Source organism: Dermacentor albipictus, chromosome 1, assembly GCF_038994185.2.
Source record: "Dermacentor albipictus isolate Rhodes 1998 colony chromosome 1, USDA_Dalb.pri_finalv2, whole genome shotgun sequence".
NCBI lineage: Eukaryota > Metazoa > Arthropoda > Arachnida > Ixodida > Ixodidae > Dermacentor > Dermacentor albipictus.
In genome coordinates, this window is record NC_091821.1 from 9,406,851 (window position 1) to 9,421,074 (window position 14,224).

The following is a 14,224-nucleotide window of genomic DNA, read 5'->3' on the forward strand; positions in this document are numbered from 1 at the left end:
CGCATGCCACAGCGAGGCCGTCTTGCTTCGCGCACGAGGAGCGCGGGAGCGTGACTGAGGAAACATGCCGTGCAACGGGGGACGGTTCCCGCGGCAGTTACGTGAGCAGATCGTGGCTCGAATGAGCTTCGTCTATGGCGACGAAAGGTGCAGCCCTCGAGATGGAAGAGTTGAAATGGAGAGAACGCTCTACAAAGAATGATAGAGATGTTTAGGTAGTAAGTGATGAATGTGTATGCTCTTTACCGAGAGGAAGCCTATGGTTTTTTTTTTGTTTTGTTCTTGTAGTGGAGCCAGCACATTTCAGCTTCCAAACACACCATTAAGGTGAATGTGACATCGTTCACACCCCCTCGCCCCTCTTTTTTCTTTCAAATCGCGAACATTTCCTATAGGGTAAGGAACGACGAAAACTAGCGCACTTAAAATTTGCAATGGATTTTTGTTTTCAATAAGACAACGTGTCCGACAGAGCGGATCGCCGATTCCGTCATCAGACGGCCGTGACGATGCTGAGCTGTGACGAATCACCCCGCTAGCAGCTCGTCTGCAGAGTTTTTTTTTTTTTTTCCGCGTGTGGCATGATTCCGTGGCACTGAACTACGTCATGCTCATCCACTGGTCAAATAGGCAATATACGCCTTCACGTGATTCCCACATTAGGTAGCGACGGGTGCCTGCAATCGCGATCTCTTCCATTTTATAATCAGCAAAGTAGTTGTGGACAGAGATAAAACAGCTTACATGAAAAACGCCAAAAAATCGCAAAGTGAATGTCCACCCAACGCCATTTCCGGACGACATATTGTACACTAAATGTTACATGCACACTATGATCGTTATGTAGTTATATACTAAGCTTTGTAATTGCTAGGTATATCCACAGCATATACCATATATAATGTCCATCCAGCACACAGGCATGCCGCATATGAAGTTATATGCAATATAGTGAATTTCCTTGACTATGCTTTACTGTTCAGTACATGGGGGATCTTGAAATGAACTCTAACTATTCATGAACACATATAGAATGAGCACTCTTACAGAGCGTACGTGATTTTGTCACCACGAAATCACACACATAAATGCGCACTTTCCCTGTTTATTTGTTTCTATTGCACGAAGTGACGCCTGAAACTGGTGCCACACGTTCGCAGCCTCTTTTTTACAGCTAAGCCCTTCCTTTATGTCGCTGTTTTTCAAGATCTTTACAACTAAGCTACACACTAAAATATAGGAAGCCTCGCAGTGCAGAGTGACAGATTACTTTTTGACAACCCGAAGCTTTTTAGCGCGAAGCGATTCTAAAGACGTGGAAGTTTTTGCACCCATCCCATGCAACTGCGGCCGACGCGGTATATATGCAATCGGACCCGTGACATAGAGCGTTCAGCAACGGAACGACTCGGCCGCGAATTTACCGCGGTGGGCACGACCACGCCTTTTACGACGTGGTTATGCCACATTCAGTGCCGTCGCCTCCCATTAGAAGCGGAGCTCGGCAGAGCTTCCTTCCTGGTAAGCGTTTTCTCGCGTGTTTTTTTGTCTCCTCCAAAACACCTACGTGACTGCGCGTCACGTTCTTCTATGCTGAGTAAACTCCACAACGCGCATTATGTTACATCAGCCTCAAGCGACGTCAGTTTGCTTTGAGGGGAAGGCGCACAAATGGACTTACGCGGACATCTTGCAAACTGTGCCGCTTGGCATGAGACCTTGCCACATTGACGTGAAGTCATTCACGAAGCTCGTACACAGGCATGTTTTACATGAGAAGTTCGGTCGTCTTGGGAGAAGGTTATGCGGTGTGCATTTGGGGTTTGTGCAATCGTAACAGCCTTCTTGGTTTTATACCGGCAGTTTCAGCGAATACTTCAAATTTTTTTTGTTTTAATTGCCTGTGGCAGATAGCACAATTTTAGCCCATGAGCAGGTCTACTCGAAGGGGCGGACATTACTGGTACAAGAAATTTAAGTGTATAATCGACTAACTTACAAAAAGTCAGTAATTAAGTTTTTCTAACAAATTACCTTATGGCACATATTGCAATTTACAAATTCTAGCCGGAGAGTTCGCAAGGTGGATCCACCTGGAACTTCTCAAGATGACACCAGTTTCGAGATATTAATTCCCGAACTTTCCCGAGAAATACATTGGCGTCCCAGTTACTTTTGTGCTTCAGTGCATAAAGTGACGTTTTGTTTAGAAATAATGTGGAACGACAGTACATTTTTACCGCAAGTTTGACAGCGCATATCTCGTAAATGGTGTCATTCACACAGTTCTTTCAAGTGGATATGCTTTGCAAGCTCACCCCCAAAATTTGTACATTGCAATATGTGCCATAAGGTAATGAGTTAAAAACTTAATTCGTGAATTTTTGTTAATTCGTTGATTATGGATTTCTTGTTTTTTTTTTTTTGCAAGCAAATTTCGCCTCTTCGAGTAGACCCGCAAATGAACTAGAATTGTGCTACCTGCCACAGGCAATTTAAAAATATATATATTTTTTGAATGTGTTCCCTGTATTAAAAAAGAGCTGACGGTCAAGAGAAGTCAACTCGGCTTGCATGGTCTTTCGCTATGTGGGTACTGCGTTGGCTACCCGGGAAACAACCACGGGGTCTCGAGCCACGTGATAATGAAAATATTAAGTTCATTTATTGTCTGAGTTGAACGTGTTATGACTGCCACCAGTTGCTACGAGCTTTTCCTGTTTTTTTTTTCTCCAACGTCTCCACGTGATTAAGTGGTGAAATCTATTGAAGCCGTGAGCTCAAAGACGCGTGTTTTATGGTAAACAGACAATGGATCCTTCATCCACTTACAAACTACTTTACAAACAGGCCATGAAAAAAAAGCGGCATGGATAGAACACAGCGGATCTGGTGCGTCACATCTCTGTCCGCCTGACTTTCCCGCGCTTAAAAAAAAATAAAATAAAAGCTAAATTAAGACAACCAACTCGCCCAACTTTCTACTAGTGCGTATGATATTTTTAGTTCTCCCCGTTGATATTGAAATGAACTGCACATGACAACAATCGCGGACAAACTTTAAGAGGAGGAATCAAATTTAGTTTAAGGCAGCAGATTGAAGACCTAGGCCTCTCTACCTATGTGACGGCCTCGAGCCCTTGGGCCCTGGCGGCATCTTCGGCTTGCTGGATTGCCTTGAGTTGGTCTTCCGGTGCACAGCTGAGCAACGCGGTCTCCCACTGCTCTCTGGTCTTGTTTATGTTATGCTGCGTGGGAGTCCGAGGACAAGCCCAAACCATATGTTGTAGGGAAGCGCCCTTTCTTGACAGATTCTACACATATCTGTGTAAAGGTCCTGGTAGTAGCGGTGGTAGACCATCGGGTTCGGATATGTATCTGGTTGTAAGAGGCGCCATGCCGTCTACTTAGCGAGGAGTGTGCCGGAGGGAAACGAGCCCATCCCAATTTATAGCGTTTGGTGATCTCGTTAAAGCTTCTCATCCGGTCTCTCTCCGTTCCCAGTATTTGCATCTCACTTGCTCGGCCCGTCGGTTCTCGAGCCAGGTTGTGCGCTATTTCGTTCCCGGGAAGGGAGGAGTGTGCGGGTGCCCACATAATGTGAACGTCTCGATCTTCACGAAAGTTGTTAATTAAAGGAGAATGAGACATCCTCCCAATCGTAGCAATTGCTACAAAGGAAAGGTTTCCTTTGTAGCAATTGCTACGATTGAGTGGATCTCTCATTCTCCGTTAGTTAATTACTTCTCTCCACCTTGCGGGTTTCCGCAGAACTATTACGTCAAATTCTTGCCTTTGCTACAATTTGTTGACAAATTCGACTTCGCCCTGCCATCGGCTAGCCACCTGGTTAGCTCAGATGGTAGAGCGGCTGCCCCGGAAAGGCGGTGGCCCCGGGTTCGAGTCCCGGACCAGGACGAATTTTCCTTGGACTGCGAGGCTTTTCTTTCGAGGAACCCGCATGGTTTTCCTTTGTAGCAATTGCCACGATTGGGTGGATGTCTAATTTTCCGTTAATTAATTGCTTCTCTCCACCTTGCGGGTTTCCGCAGAACTATTACGTCAAACTCTTTACGAAAGTTGATTAAAATTCTCAGCGCTTGCGGCGGGATTCTTCCTTTGGCAGAGTTCTTGACGGCTGTCTTGGAGTCGCTGACTACGATGTTAGCCTCCGCGGAGGCTATTGCAAGTGCTAAGGCAGCCTCCTCCGCCTTTCCTGTTTTTACAGTGCCACTAACTCTGGAGCCACCTTCTAGACTCGCGCCAACTATCAGCATACTCTGTCTATTTGCGTACTCCGCTGCGTCCACACAGACCACGTCCCTGGCACTACGGAATCTTTAGTGGAGAGCTCTCGCTCTTGCGATTCTTCTACCTTGGTGAAACTCCAGGTGCATGTTTCTGGGGATTGGGGGTATTTAGAGATGTTCCCTTATTTTTCTTGGTATGTCTCTACGCAGTCCGTGCTGTGCTTCGTAGGTGATTACAATGTCGTCTAAGATGTGCCTCCCCGTCAAGCTCTGTGCAAATCTATCATATACTGCGCTACTCTCTGGGCCTCAATAAGTTCGTCTAGTGTGTTGTGCACGCCGAGCCCCAGGAATTTCTCGTTTGACGTATTTGCCGGAAGTCCCAAGGCTTGCTTATATGCCCTTCTAATAATGCTGTCTATCTTGGCTTTCTCCGCAGCGTAGAGCTTGAGGTAAGGGACCACATATACAATACGACTGATTACGAATGTTTCTATTAATCGGATGAGATTGTGCTCTTTCATGCCATAGTACCTATTGGATATCCGCTTCATTAGTTTGATTGTTGAACACTATTGTCCAGTAGTCTAATGGTTTCTCCATTAGGGCCGTTTTCGGATATGCGGAGTCGCAGTATTCTCAGGCTCTCCATTATCGGTATCCCGGCGCCTTCTACTGTGACCACAATGCCAGACCTTTCCTGAATGCTATTTCGACCTCTGCATGTGGCTCTATAGCGTAGAAGTTCTTATTTTTGCGAGGAACATCTCAGTCCCTTGTCTCTGATGTAGTCTTCGACCGTGTTTACTGCTGTTTTAAGGATCTCTCCCCATGCCCATCGCTTCTAGCCGCCACCCAGAGGGTGCTGTCCGCGTATAGGCTATGTCCGAGTCCTCCTATCTTTTCGAGTCTCGCAGGAAGACCGATCATTGCCGCGTTGAATAGAAAGGGAGATAGGACTGAACCCTGCGGGGTACCCCTATTACGTAGTTTGAGCGCCTCCGATTTGGATTATCCAATTGAAATTTTTGCCGTACAAGCCGTCAAGAACTCTTTGATGTATGCGTATGATGTACGCGTAGACAAACTATGCATTGATTGTTATCATATACCCTCTAGCAGCTTGCTACCTTTTCCATAATTGTGATCGCAGGAACGAAGCTGCATATTGCTGCACGTTTATTCTGCTTGGGTTTTTTTTTTAATTTTTATGAATTTCCAAGAAAAAGACCGATAAGATTGTTTCTTTAAGACCTCATTCCAATTTCTATTATAAAATCTAAGCAACACTAAAATTATTATTGAACTGATAACGTTTCAACCGATAAGTGCACAGTTTCTTGCCACTCACTTCCCCACTCAACGGTTAACATCATCCGCTAAGAGACATCTGTAGTTTCTGGTAAACGTGTACAAATGTATGCCAGCACACACCTCGTACGAATCGAAATACAAATGAGGACTAATTTAACGCGTTCAAGCAGTAGAAGAGTAGTTCTGGATCTTGTTTGACGAAAGCACTCACAGGCCCAGCTTCCCTATTAACCGGAAAATCGACTTTCCGAAGCGCGCGCGTGGAGCTTTAAAACGAGACCTCTATACTGGGAAAGGCAAAGAGATACGTGCGTAGACTGCAGAAAACTATGCCACGACGCCATCCTTGCAGCCGCGAACTAAACTAGTCAACCTTTGCTCTCAACTTCCCTGTACTGAGCAGACGGTACGCGTTGGGTATCCAGCACAAGTATCCACGCAAGGGAGGACTCGGTATTTACAGTTTCGTAGCGCTCGCTTTCTTCTTCTTATTGTTGTTGCCGTTATTATTACTTTCTACATTTTGTCGCGGAGTCGGAGTGAATCATTCCTGCTATAAAACTTCGGGACGTGGGAAAGAAAAATACTTTTGAAGCGGCAATGATCCCTTTTCGCTTATGACAAACCGGCCGCAGGCCGCACATGGGCGCGAAGCGTAACCTCGGCCAGCGATCCACACCGGCGCAAAGCAAGGCAAGTGAACGACTTCGGTCGCGTTCCTAAACTACATAGCACCCGTACAACAGCCACTCGTCGTCACCCGTCACCATGAACAATGAATTTTAAAAAAAGAGGGGCGGGGGGGGGCTGGCATTGCGTTTCTAGTGATTCTGCTCGACAGTGCATGCAAACCGCGAAGCAAACAACAACAGCAAATAAAGAAAATTACTCAGTCAGTTGCGTTCTTTTATTTTTTTCCTTCTCGTATGAAATCCCAGTCGTGCGTTTAGACTTGGAAACATCAAAGTCTGAACGCACGGTACAAGAGAGAAGGCATTCACGCTACACCACCTAGGATATAAACTGTACGTTTCGGGAAGTACAACTTTCAGTCGCAGCCTATCCCAGCAACCACTTTCTTATTACTGAGCGCCCCGACAAAAAAGAAAGAAAAAGAGAAACAGAGGACAGCACCGCGCGGGGCGAGCGCAAATTGGGCACTCGGCGAAATGAATGTACTCACCGCAGGGGGCAACGTGTTGCAGAGGTCGCGAGGTCTCCGGAGCAGCAGCGCGTATCCTTTTAGTTTGCCGCAGCCCCAGTCAGTCCCTAGGCTGGGGAGCGGACGGTCACTGCGAGCGAGCGCGTCACGGCAACACCACACGTCGCACGGAGGGGGGCCGTGCACGCCCGGTTCCTTCCGGCACGAGGCGCACTTCCCGCACCAAACGTACCGGCGCCGTTCGGAGAGCGCGCGCTGACGACGACGCAGCGCCAACGGGCGAGAGCTGGGACGATCTCGATGGGGACAACGGAGGGAACGCACGAGGACCTACCAGGAGCGCGGCGGCTCGACCAAAGCCGACCCGACGAAGAACGGCTCGCGCTCTGCCCGACTCTTCCGACCCTTTTTTTTTTTTCTCGCCCCCCCTCGCCACTCCGGGCATCCTTTACTTTGTTCACCCCTCTCGCCACCGCTGCTGCCCTCGGTCCAACCGTGGTTTTTGCTAGTCAATCGGGGGGGAAAAAGAGCGCCGCGAGAACCGGTTTGTTGCGCGACCGCTGGTGCAGCGGCTGGCGGGCACCGCGGAGCTGCCTCCGCGATGAAGCCCCACGCACCCACCGCCGCACACGGCCGGCCGGGACGGCTGGCCCCTCGTGTCCGAGGGGCGAAGGGTTGGCCGAGAAGCCCACCGCTCGGACACCCCGAGGGTGGCGGCACGGCAGAGGCCCGAGAAACGGCTCAGGCTGTTGTACCGGCACGACGCGAAGCGGAAGCGTTGGCACGGGCGTATACAGCGGCCGCGTATATACACACACACGAAGGTGGCTTCCTCACCACGAAACACGCGGTACCACCGTCGCTAAATCGTGCAGCGTGAAGATGTTTAGCGGGGCAGGTGTAAACACTACCCTCTCCCTCCTACGCACGCGCCGCTTCCTTCCTCGAGAGACCGTGCCCGGATCACTGAGGTATATACCGAAAACGGTTCGATATGTACGGGGTTGCTCGACGGCTTGCTGTGTGGTTCAGGATACGTCGTAAACTGCTTGGGCAGATGGAGAGCGCGAGGTCAGCGTTACTTGTCTATCCCCGAGTCTTCAAGGCCATAATGCCTGTAGGGTCGGTCGTCACCTATACTGATTTGCCTATAAATTCTTCCCGTGACACCAATGAGGAGTTTGTAGCAGTGCTTATGATGCGCCGGGAGAAATGCATGAAGACCACAAGCGCTATCAGCTTTCCCCTTCATGACGCCGATATCATGTTTCGCGATACCAGGTACAGCTCGCACGAGTTTAAACTGCTAGGAAATCAAGTTCACCTAATCGTATTGAAAGGAACAACCACGTTAGAGAAACGGCCTATTGTCTTGGGAATCGCCAAGGGGATTTCAGAGGCAACTTGTCGAATCGTCTGCAAAAGTAACAATGGACGAACGTCACAGCAGCAATGACAGAAGAAAGTAGTATAGAAGATAGCAATGACAGGAAAACGTAGAGTAAGGGTCGAATTTAACTATCAGTCTGAGAATGGGGGAGGGGGAGCAAACGGCAATAACTAGTCTTTTCTTGACCATCACTATGTCTTTATTGACATGAGGAGATATAGGCACGCTAATACGGCATCTGCTACCCCTTGTCTCTTCTTTACCAAATAATTTTCGTTTTCTATCTTGCGACATAATTCTTTCGATGATTTTTGCTCTCAAATCAAACTAACAAGCTTTCTTTTCTTTTTTAGAGCGCAAGTATATACAAGCCATGTACGTCCGTCTAATCTTGAATGCATTCTTTAACGTATATCGAAGGCTAGTGTTGAAATGTTATATAGACACGAACAGCAAAGTTCTTTTCATCGGCTGCTCTTGTTGCTTATCCATTAGAAAGTGAAGACTCGTGTAATGATCGGCAGCGATGATCAAACGCAGACAGGAAGCGGTCGATATCGGGTCGACAAGAAATATTCGTAGGTAAACGTTTCTATATGCATCGCAGATAAAACAAATGCAACATTTGGGAAACGATGTCTCACTTTTCGACTGTCTCAATGAGTGTTAGAGCCCAGACTCATTTAACGTACATACCTCACTGATCTATCAGTGATCCAGATTTCGGCCCACTCTGAAGGACAGCCTATCGTCTGGATTATTACAGTTCAAACAGACCGAGAAAAACGGAGGTGGGGCCGGTAGGGCCCATCCCACGGATGCAATTGACAATGAGAGTTAAACGTTTGTTAAGCCACAGCCCAAAGAGACGGGCTGTGATTTAAAAGTAAACATATTGGAAAACAAGACCACTTTCCTTCTTCCTACAACTCCGTTTCCCTTTCCTATTTCCACGTAGTCAATAAACGGCTTCAGCAAAAGCGCCAGGCACGCAGAATTTTTTGTTAGGCCATCGCGAACCTCTACGGCGTCTCCAGCAAGCAAAAGACTCGGGAGCCGGTGCCACAACTGGCGATGTAAAATTTCATGAAATTTTGAGCGGCGTGAAAAAAAAATGGTTTCTTTGATGACTTTTTTTCAGAAAAATACGAAAAATTGAAAAAAAAGGCGATTGCGCACAGAGCTATGAAAAACCCAATACATTCTAAAACTGAAAATAATGTAATTGTTAGATTATTGCATAAGAAAAGCACCAGCAGAGCCTAGGCATCAAAATCTAGGCACGATTTCACGTCAAGGCATTGATTTCACATTAACGCATCAAGACCGACATTTCTATCAATCTGTGTCCGAGTCATTTCCGCTTGCGGCGTCAACGCTTCACTGTGCAGCGGACGAAGCCTTCCAGACATTGAGGTTCGAGTGCACGTACACAAGTTCTTGCACGCCATCCCCTGCGAGCCTGTTGCGTAGCTTGGTGCGCACACTTACAAACTCAGACCAGTTTATTTCACATGCCGCAGAAAGGGAAATCTGCTGCAGTACGCGAAAGGCGAGGAGGCTCGAGGGTTGGTTAAAGCAAAGTCGTTGCCACCATGTGGATGGATCCAGGTGCTTCACAGACTCTCAAACTCCTTCGTTTGACCAAACCTTCAGATACTTCGAAAGGGAGTCGCATCGCAACAGAAGAATTCTGCGGGGAATGCCTGTTTCCTTCTTTTCTTCAATTTTATCCTGTTTGAAAAAGAAGAGAACGAAAAAAAAAACTTGCGGCCGAATTCACAAAGCTTTTCGTTCGTAAGTGCTCTTTTCATTGGCTGATCGCATTCGCTAATAATAAGTCCTACATCACTATTGGCTGGCACGGACGCTTTTAGCGTAAGAACGTTTTGTGAATACGGGCCCTGATATTTTCCGAAAATTTCAATGTTTTTTTTTTTTTTGCAACCACTTACATCTCTAGTCAGAACACCGCGCACCACACTCCCACTCAATGTTTGTCCACGTGGAAGAATCATGACCGTCAGTGGCATCCAAACCCCGTGTCTATAACAAGACGTCCTCCGATTGCGTTATTCGCATGCATACTGCGCCTCTACGGCGCACATGTATGGAGCGGGGGTCTATTCCCCTACGCGTCCCGGCGGCAACCGTCGGGATGTTGTTGTTGGGTGCTGAGAAAAGCCCACGCTGTGTCGAGTGATCACGTGGTCAATATTGCTATATAGACTGCTTTAAACCTCAGCGGCGTCCCCAGCCTGCAAGGTACTCGGGAGCCGGCGCCACCACAACGCGTACAGCAGTCCCACTCAAGGTTTGTCTGCGTGGACCTATTATGACCGTCAGCGGAATGCCAACTCAGTGCGCACAATACCACCTTCTCCGCATCCACACCGCCCCCCCCCCCCCTTGGCGCACACCGTGACTCGTCACCCGACACCGTGCGGGTGTTCTGACCCCTCAAAAAGCACAAGCGGTTGCCACCCGGACGCGTAGGGGAGTGGGCCCCTCCCTCCGTATACACAAAACACGCGGCCAACTTGCGACACCTAGGTAGTACACAAAACAATTATGCGGCCTTACACGAAGCTTAAGGAAACTTGAAAGCCTTCTTGTGCTAAGCAGTTGCAGTTATAAGCTACGAATTAGGCTATCTTTATAACGTCACGCTTCAAAGCCTCGGCAACATAAGAATAAAAAGAAACGTCATTAATTAGGTTCGAGCTAAGAACCCAACGGCTGACATACGGGCGCTCCACTACCATACCCCGGAGCCAATAAAATCTGAAGCGTACTCAAGGGCAGACCGATGAAAAGTGCACTGCGCCTCGTCGTCTCGTCCTATCGAGCCACCGCTGGCCCAATATCGCGTGACTGTCAGGTCAGCGAGGCAGGTGCAGAAAGGCGCGCCACACATATACATAAGTGGGGCGCCAGCAATGTAAGAGTGAAGATTACTTCATTGTTACGTCACTGCACTCATTAGAATACAAAATCGGCCCACAAAGCTTCTGTAATTACTGCCCTTGCCTTTGCCATAACGGCGAGAACCGCCGAGGTGGCTTAGAGGCTATGGTGTTCGGCAGCTAAGTACGAAGTCGCGGGATCGAATCCCGGCTACGGCGGCTGCGTTTCGATGAGGGCGAAAACACCCTTGTACTTCGATTTAGGTGAATGTTAAAGAGCCCCAGCTGGTCAAAATTATCCTGCAGTCGCCTACAACCGTGTGCCTCATAATCAGATCATGGTTTCACATAGGCATCATCGTTGCCGATGATGCCCATGTGTGTGTGTGCATGCGCAAAACTTATCCTTCTCCCTTTTGTTCTTCCTGTTGCCCACTCCCCTCGTGTAGGGTAGCAAACGAGGGGCAACCCGGTTAACCTCCCTATATATTTCTCTCTCTCTCTCTGTAGTGGGGCATCACGTGTCTGCTCGTAAAACTGGCTAGGTGTTGGTGGTGGTGGGGATGATGATGTCGCTACAGACGAAGTTAGCCTGGCAGGCTAGGCCGGCAACTTCACCCCCTGAGCGTCTCCTTCCGTGTCATCTCTTAAATGATTTGATCATGTTAAGAGATATCTCGCAGCATCATGATTCACTGCAGTGGCCGCAGCACCAAGACTACAAAGGCCCGGGCCCCCCGGCCTCTCTGCAAACCATCCTCGACCCCCAATTTTCGCTTTTGTCGCAGCGGTAGGCAGAATGGACGCAAATAAAAAAAAAATTAAGATTGCATAGGTGGCTGGCTGGTGCGTGACATTGACCCCGCCAGACTCCTTGCACTGGAGAGCATGTACGCTCGCAACTGCGCGCAGATCGCCGTCCTTGCTTTCACTGACACTTATCAGTCGGAACCGACTTGTAGAAAAAAAAATGGCGCACTTTTTTTTTGTTTAATCCTACGTATAAACTAGCCCATAATCACTTTTCCTGTCAAGAGCTAACATCGGCTCTAGTATTTGCTGTGCCACGATCATCCTTAAGTAATCCCACAGTTGTCTATTTGTGCTTTCAATTATAGCTCTAGCCCTATAACACGCGTTTTAACCTAACAAGACACCTTGCCAGTGTTGACGTTATTTCATTCTTTTTCTGCTTTCTTGATTCCTTTCAACACTTGTATTACACAAGTGCACCAGCGCCAAGGACTCCAGCTGTTCGTGAGCACTTTCAGAAATGAATGAACGAATGGCAAGGGACAAAGAAGAAAAAGAAAACGTTCGAAACGCCCCGTTTCTTGAGGAAGTGTGTGGCGCAGGACATTCCATTTGGTATCAAATATATATAGCTGTGTGTGTGTGCGTGTGCGTGTGCGTGTGTGTGTGTGTGTGTGTGTGTGTGTGTGTGTGTGTGTGTGTGTGTGTGCGCGCGCGTTCGAAAGTGAGTTTGCTGTGTCCATGCTTCCTTTCCGTTACGCAATTGGTATTTCTTCGCCTTTCGTCAAGTCACCTCTTCATCCTCACCATCGCCATAGGATGAAAAAGAAAAATAGTACTTTGCCTGCTATCCCAATTTAGGGTCGAACTCATGCTTCCGCCGCAATATGCAGCGCGGAGTCGGACGCGCCAACCACCAAGCTATCGCGAATCTTTCGCGTTATGCAAGATACTTGGATGCTATATACGACAACGACGATTATTATTATTATTATTATTATTATTATTATTATTATTATTATTATTAGAGGCGGAGTGCTTGAAGCCTATACTTCACCTAGGCCGCAGGTCGGTCCAGTGTTGCACTATATCCGGTATCGGCCCAGGCTCACCTTTTTGTTGTTGTTGTTGTTGTTGTTGTTGATGCACGGACACGAAAAATACACGGGAACCTATAGCCATACATACCCAGTTACCCGTCGAGAGACGAAAGGAGGCGTTCGCTCAACCCAGTTCCCACTTGCACAGGCGACGCGAGTCTGCGAGCCTGTGTGATCGATAGACACTTGCGTCAGTGCCACTTCACGTGCGGACGCACGTTTCCGCATCGAGCGTTTTGACCCTTCAGTGACCGACTTGCGCATCGAGAGCCACGCATTGCCGAGATGATGCATGCATGGCCGAAAACGCGCCGCCGTCCAGGGACGATTGCGTAAGCGCTCCCAGCGCGGTCCCTCGAGCAAGATCGAAGACAGCTCACGCCGAGCAGTCGTGAGCGCGTTGTGCAAGCCCGGCTGCTGGACGCCGCTCCCGGCAGCCGAGGCACCTGTTCGGCGCGCACTGTACCGTCTCGGGAGAGCGGCCCGAAATAGGCGGCGGCCGCCGCGCAGATGCAGCCCTCGGACAATGAGAGCACTTCCGAGATGAAACGTCAGCCTCCCTTTTTCTTAACGTCTCGATCTCGATCAGCGCCGTGAAAGTGCTCTGCTTGTGCCGCCCGTGTTTATATATATATATATATAGTCATATAATGAGAAGCCAACAATATAGAAGCCAATATCGGGTCCCTCGGTCAACCCCCTTTCTTCTCGTTTATATATATATATATATATATATATATATATATATATATATATATATATATATATATATATATATATATATATATATATATATATATATATATATATATATATCCTACACTGCCGAATTTCGATGTGGGCGAAATGCAAGAACGCCCGTGTAACGCGCATTGGGTGTACGTTAAAGAAACCTCCAGGTGGTCAAAATTATTTCGGAGTCCCCTACTACGACGCGGCTGATCATCCTATCGTGGTTTTGGCAAGTAAAACCTCACAATGGAGTTTTTTTTTTTCTGCCTTTATATCACCACTGTTTATTTATCGCAACTTAACGGTGCAAACTCAGCTCTGGGCCGAATCATTGAAATCGAATGGTTGTTGTTGCTTTTCTATGTGCGTCAGCACTTCTTTCAGTATATATATATATATATATATATATATATATATATATATATATATATATATATATATATATATATACGAGAAGAGAAGGGATTAACCGACGGGCCCGATTTTTATTAGTCATATCATAAGAAGCCATCAAACACTGACACCAAGGACAACATAGGGGGAAATTACTTGTGCCTAATAAATGGAATAATGAAACGACAAATTAATGGAAATTAAAGTGTCTGAAAAAAACAACT

The 14,224-nt window shown here is 47.6% G+C and overlaps 1 protein-coding gene across 4 annotated transcripts in view; it reads right to left on the minus strand.

The window, feature by feature from the left end:
* Cad99C (cadherin 99C) overlaps positions 1-7,112 on the minus strand; it is a 213,135-nt gene extending 206,023 nt beyond the window's left edge. Inside the window, exon 1 of one of the 4 annotated variants that reach the window (XM_070538905.1) lies at positions 6,748-7,111. The gene's annotated coding sequence lies outside the window, so the exon portion shown is untranslated. Of the gene's footprint in view, positions 1-6,747 lie in introns of all 4 variants that reach the window. The other 3 variants (XM_070538899.1, XM_070538913.1, XM_070538922.1) reach the window with 3 other exon arrangements.
* Between the last annotated feature and the right edge of the window lie 7,112 nt (positions 7,113-14,224).